We start from the raw sequence: 6,064 nt of genomic DNA, 5'->3' as shown, positions 1-6,064 counted from the left end.
ATATAGATATAGATATAGATTTGTTGTAGATGTAGATGTAGATATATATAGATAGATGATATAGATAGAGATAGAGATATAGATATAGATATAGATATAGATATAGATAGATATATAGATATAGATATAGATGAGATAGAGATACAGATAGAGATAGAGCTATGAAGAGAAAGAGAGAAGGAGATTATAGGGATAGAAAGAGAGAGAGAGGATAGACAGGGATAACAGATATATCTATGATAAATGTATAGCTATGAGAATGGTTATCTTGATATAGGCTGATATAGGGCTGCTTTCTTTGTATTTTTCAGTCCTCAGAAATGTAACAACTCTGCAAAATAATCTACTTCTTCCTGCACAATTCCTTATCTCTTTGTATGTGTCACGCTATTTTCACATGAAGCAGAAGAAAATTTGTCCAAAATAAATGTTAGTAGGTAGGTAGGTAGACAGACAGACAGACAGAAATAGATTTCTTTTTTTTCTCTGAAAGTATGCTGCTGTTGACTTGCTTTTGTAAGACTACGTGAGAGTCCTCCAATAGACAAGGAAAAAAATGGACGTTCAGTTCTAAAATACTAATCTCATTTGCAGTGAAAGCACTGTAAAATTTTGGTCCTTCCATCCACCACAAATTAATCAGTGTCAGACCAGCTCAGTATTTTAATGGAAACCAAACAAAACTATTTTGGCTACTTCTGCTATTGGAAATTCTTTAGGCAACAAAATGTCTTCTGAGGTCAAGGCAGAACTTCAACATCAGCATTTCAACAAACAATACCTTTATTAGTAGTGCCAACATCAATGACATAAAGATCCGATGGCTCTTTGGCAGAAGAAAAAAATATTTTCTTTCTCATTCACCAAATTCATATTATATTATCAATCTTTCCTCTTCCACTACATTTAACTGTTGGTAATAGTGTATATTCCATTTCCAAAACTTTTGTGCAGAATTGTTCTGATGCAGCTAGCACATTTAACTCCTTCAGTCTGAGTCTCCTCTTGCATTCACGATTTATATATTGTAAGTTTCTATATCATATACATGATCCATAAAGAGCTTGGGCTTGAAAAGTGCTACATAAACCACATGAATATTAAACTTATTGAGATGCATGTAGTGTACCTAATGAAAAATTCAGTATGCTCTAGTATTTTTCTATTTTCTCAACATGTGAAAATATTCATCTATTTAGACATGGATTAAATATAGCTAGCTAGCTAGCTAGACAGATAGATAGACAAACAGATGACAGATTTGTAGGGGTCTAAAACTTCTTTCTCTTAGTTCAAATTGTCAACCAGAGCAATCAGGTAGAAAATCTCGTCAACAAAGTCAAAAGGGACAAACTTAATTCACATATTTCAGGGAGCACCACTCTAAATATTGGCCAGAGATGTTTTCCCTCATTCAAGACAATGGTTGCAAAAGGTCTAATATGAAGGACACCTAGAGCTGGGCGAAATAGGAAAGACGAATCAATGCTAGTCAAAAGATGTCAATATGTTTGAGTGAAAGCACATGGAGACACAACCCACCCTCCCTAGCAAATCTTTTATATCTATGGTACAAAGTCACGGCAAAAACTGTGATTTCTTATTTTGTTAGTACTTCTAACCAAGTACAAACGCAGTGATTTTAACAAAGGAAATGACCAAGTATTTTGTTATTTACCAAAAGGAGAAACCAGGCCATAAAATGCAGCATCGTGATTTGAAAGGCAGTAATGAGAATCCCCAAGTTCTAGCCCTAATTCCTCCACTAACCAGCTGTGAGCTTGGCACATTTCACTTATTTGGAGTTTAGTTTCTTTCATCTGTAAAATGAAGAAATTGGGGTGGGGGGAAATCCTTAAGGTTTTTTTTATAACACCCTATAAAATTAATCACTACAATTAGAAAAACAACTAAAATCCATGCCCTACTAATTCTCACTATTCTAATGTGAGTAAATGAAGATTAGCCTTTGGTATGCACAAATGCCAAGATTTCTACTGATCTATTTAGTGATAAACTTCTCCTGGTAGATTGCTCACTTTACTCCTGGGAGCAATTTAAACACTGGAAATAAAATCCTACCTGCCAAACAAACTTCTAGAGAAGCTAAGAATGACAGAATAGCCAAACTCTTTTCCTTACCTTTAAAATCATATTCAACTCTTTAGCATATCTATCTACTATATAATATACTCTGTAATATATGCTTTGGCTCTCAAGTCCACATTTTTATTAATACTAGATTCTAGTTTATTTTCCTGACCACTGTTTTTCTTTATAAAGTATTTTCAAAAGGAAGAAACATTTTAAAACTAGAAAAAGGCTTTTCTTAACTTATAGAAATATAAGATTCTTTTTAAGGCCCCAATAGTGTGGGGTAAGCCAAATGATTTACTTTCTTCATCAACAGAAAACTTTTTATCATCCTATCTTTCTTCCTAGAGCATTAAACATTTAAGAAACTGTTAACAAGTAGTCTTTACTAAATCACTAAACTCACTAAATCACTAAAGCCAGAGAAGCCAAACATTTCTTAAAATCTCTGCCAGACTTACATTTTGCAAAGTCGCACTAAAAGCATTTTGCTTAGCACTTTCATTTAAGTTCTAAAATACTCTTCTATTACACTTCTAAAATCTGGCACGACAGTCTTCAGTTTCAAATAAATGCGACATTGCCCTTACAAGACATCTTTAATAACAACGTCTTCATATTATATAGGAACGCAAAGATAAAACCCTCTGAGTGAGTCAGGTATCCATGTCATCTATATATTTCCAATATCTATTTTATTGTATAGGAAAAAAAAACCCAAAGCTGTGCCTAACTCTTTAGTGAAACCTTTATTTAAAAGCAAGTTATTTAAGCTTACAGATACCATTTTAATTATGGGCCACAAGCAATCATTAAAAAATAGATATATTTTTACTCTAACTTCAAATACTTTTTTCTCTGCTTGAACAACCCTCCTAGTATAACCCAATAAGCACCTGAAACTCAACACGGGCAAACCTAAACTCTTAGGTCTCAACACCGCCTCCCAACCCCACTCCCTGTGTTAATCTTTTCCCTCCAGTCTCCCCATAGCGAATGGCACTAACGTCTACTCTGCTGTTCAAACCTGAGTCATTCTTGGTTCTACTCTCTCCTTACTCTGCATATCCAACTTACCTGCAAGTCTTGTCATTTCTACCCTTAAAATATGTCTTGACTCTATCTACTTCACTCATCTGACTGCTACTGCCTTCATCCAACCCACCATAATCACTGCCTTGAGCTACTGCCTTTAAACGAGTCCCCTGCGTTTGCTCCATGCCTTTCCATCCACATCACAGCAGCCAGGGTAGATTTTTAAAACAGAAATCCTTTTCTTGCTTAAATATGTTCAAGGGCTTCATGTGGTAAGTCATATAAAATGCAAACTCCTTCTCGAGGCCTACGAGGTTATAGAAATCCAAACACCTGATAACCTTCCAACCGATCTCACTTCATGAGATCGGTTGGAAGGTTATCACCATGCTTTGACAATCCGACCCCATTTCGGTTTTTGAAACACAGGCTCTCACCTCTCACCATGGAGGTACTTTTCCTAAGGACCCCTTCTAAGCAGGGTTCCCACCACTTCCTCCCCTCTCCCCATCCTGTCGATCTTCACATGTTCTTTTCACTGCCTTAGCATTTACTGTGTTTAAATATGTAGCTGTTTGTTTGTTTAACTCTCATGAAACTGACAGCTCTCTAAGGGCAGAGACCTCATCTCTACTGTATCTCCTGAGCTTAACCTGGTGCTGACACCTAGTAGGAGCTCAATGAATACTGGTAGGTGTGTGAACTGCATTGGTGTTATGGGCTAAACTTTCTCCCCCCAAAATTCACAAGCCGAAGTCCCAATTCCAAGTAATTCAGAATGTAACCATGTTAAAAGTTAAAGGTCCTTAAGTTGATGAAGTTAAAATGAGGGCATCAGGATGGGTCCTAATCTAATCGGACTGGTGTCCTTAAAACAAGATGAAATTTGACCACAAAAAGAGACACCAGTCTACAGCCATGCTACCCTGAACAAGCCCTATCCCGTCTGATCTCGGAAGCTAAGCAGGTTTGGGCCTGGTTAGTACTTGGATGGGAGACCACCTAGGAAGACCAGGTCCTGTAGGCGTAAAAAATAAAAAAATAAGGGATTGTAAGCTGACAAGGTCCTTGCAATCTGTGAGGTCAACCGAGAGCTGCCTCGCCTAAAAAATAAAAAAAAATAAACAAAAAGAGACATCATGGATACATGCATACAGAGAAAAGACCAAGTGAGGGCACAGCAAGAAGGTGATCATCTGCAAGCCATGGAGAGAGGCCTCAGAAAAAAATCAAACCTTCCAACACTTTGATATTGAACTTCTAGCCTCCGAACTGTAAGAAAACAAATTTCTGTTGTTTAAGTCATCTAATCTGTGATATTTTATTATGACAGCCCTAGCAACCGAATACAAGTGGAATTAAAATATAAACAGAAAAATCAAATCACATTATATTCCTAAGAGTAGTACTGTTATATATTTGAGTCATGTTTGATCTGGAATTCATAGCTATAACACAACATAGTGTGAAATCCAGATCTGTTCGTTATCTAGTCAGCCTAGTTAATAAAGACAGATAAATTCTAAAATTTCCACTTGGATTTGACAAACTAAAATTTTCCACAATGATTTGTCAAACTTATTATCTGCATAAATGACCATTCTAACTAATATGCTTCTATAATGCATCCAAGTCAGCCTCATCCGAACTGCTGAAAAAATTATTCTAATGTGTCACCATCAGCCATTACCAAAGCTGAAGCGTATAGACTGTGCTCTGTTTATATTGCAAAGACTACACGAGAATAATGTAGGTCATAAAAAATTCTTCCAAAGAAAAAACAGTAATATTATATAGTTCTGTAACTCTCAATTTTTAATTTTAAAATGACTAAATAATAAGCAAGTATTCTTTAGTCTCATGTGAAAATCATTATAAACTAAATTTTTTTTCAAAATTTTGAGGTCCTGAACATTAAAACATATCTGTAACCAATACGCTTCTATAAGTCTAAAACTGGCTGTGAAGAGTAGGTTGCATTTCTGCCTCCCAACTTCACTAATTTAAAGATGGATGTCAAACAGAGATGTTACATATGGTAAAAACTTAACTACTATAAATTCAAAATGGATCTAGAAAAATATTTTTTTTTTATCTACGGCATTATCAATATGTTTGGGCAGTTCTGATGCTTATACTTACTCATTTTAAAGCATTATTTCATCACTTGGCATGCCACCCATTTTAAAGTTCAAAGATTATAAACAGGTTTTTCTATAGATTTAATACTCATTATAGAAGTCTTGCCAATTTTTTTGCCCATAAGGTTCAATGGATTTCAGAATATTTGTTTCTCTCTTTTTCCTTTGGTGCTTCATTTTTTTTTTTCAGCTCTTACTGGCTCCTACTTTTAAGTACAGGGGTTTTCTAAATTCACAGATATGAAAACAATACACCAAACAATATGTAGTTATGAAAAGTCATAGATCCTCATACTTAATTCCTCCAACAATTTCTTTCTCTCTTTCTCTCTCCCTCTACCTCTTCCTCTCCCTCTCTCTCACACATATACATACATACACACACACACACACACACGCACAAGTATCTATAAATTACACAATCCTATCTATTTTCACAACAATTGTGGAGCTGAATAGATGCCAAGAAACATTTTCAAGTTCCTTCAGAATTTCCACTTCTACTACTTGAGGTTTCAGAGAAAAAAATTACACTCCATTATTACTGAGAGAAAAAAGTCAATTCCTCCTCTTTTCCTCAGGAAGATGTAGATTTTAAGTTTGACCTCTTTCATCTGATTGGACAGTTACCAGTGTCAACTCCTTCTTCTGTTAATAGCTTCCATGCCATCAAATAAAACTAACCTCCACACTCTTCACAAGCACAGCACATAGTCCTGTCCATCAAGTCCCGAATGGATGAAAGGAAAAGGTGTAATGTTTTCCTGCAGATTGTGAAGATATAGCACAAGCAA

The 6,064-nt window shown here is 35.5% G+C and overlaps 1 protein-coding gene and 1 pseudogene across 11 annotated transcripts in view; one reads left to right on the top strand and one right to left on the bottom strand.

The window, feature by feature from the left end:
* The window catches only part of CHODL (chondrolectin), a 305,562-nt gene that overhangs the window by 159,787 nt on the left and 139,711 nt on the right, over positions 1–6,064 (bottom strand). The gene's annotated exons all lie outside the window — the stretch shown is intronic.
* LOC112476937 lies at positions 4,038–4,156 on the top strand (annotated as a pseudogene).

This window comes from Pteropus alecto, unplaced genomic scaffold, assembly GCF_000325575.1.
Source record: "Pteropus alecto unplaced genomic scaffold, ASM32557v1 scaffold81, whole genome shotgun sequence".
NCBI lineage: Eukaryota > Metazoa > Chordata > Mammalia > Chiroptera > Pteropodidae > Pteropus > Pteropus alecto.
This window is presented reverse-complemented; position numbering and strand designations above follow the sequence as displayed.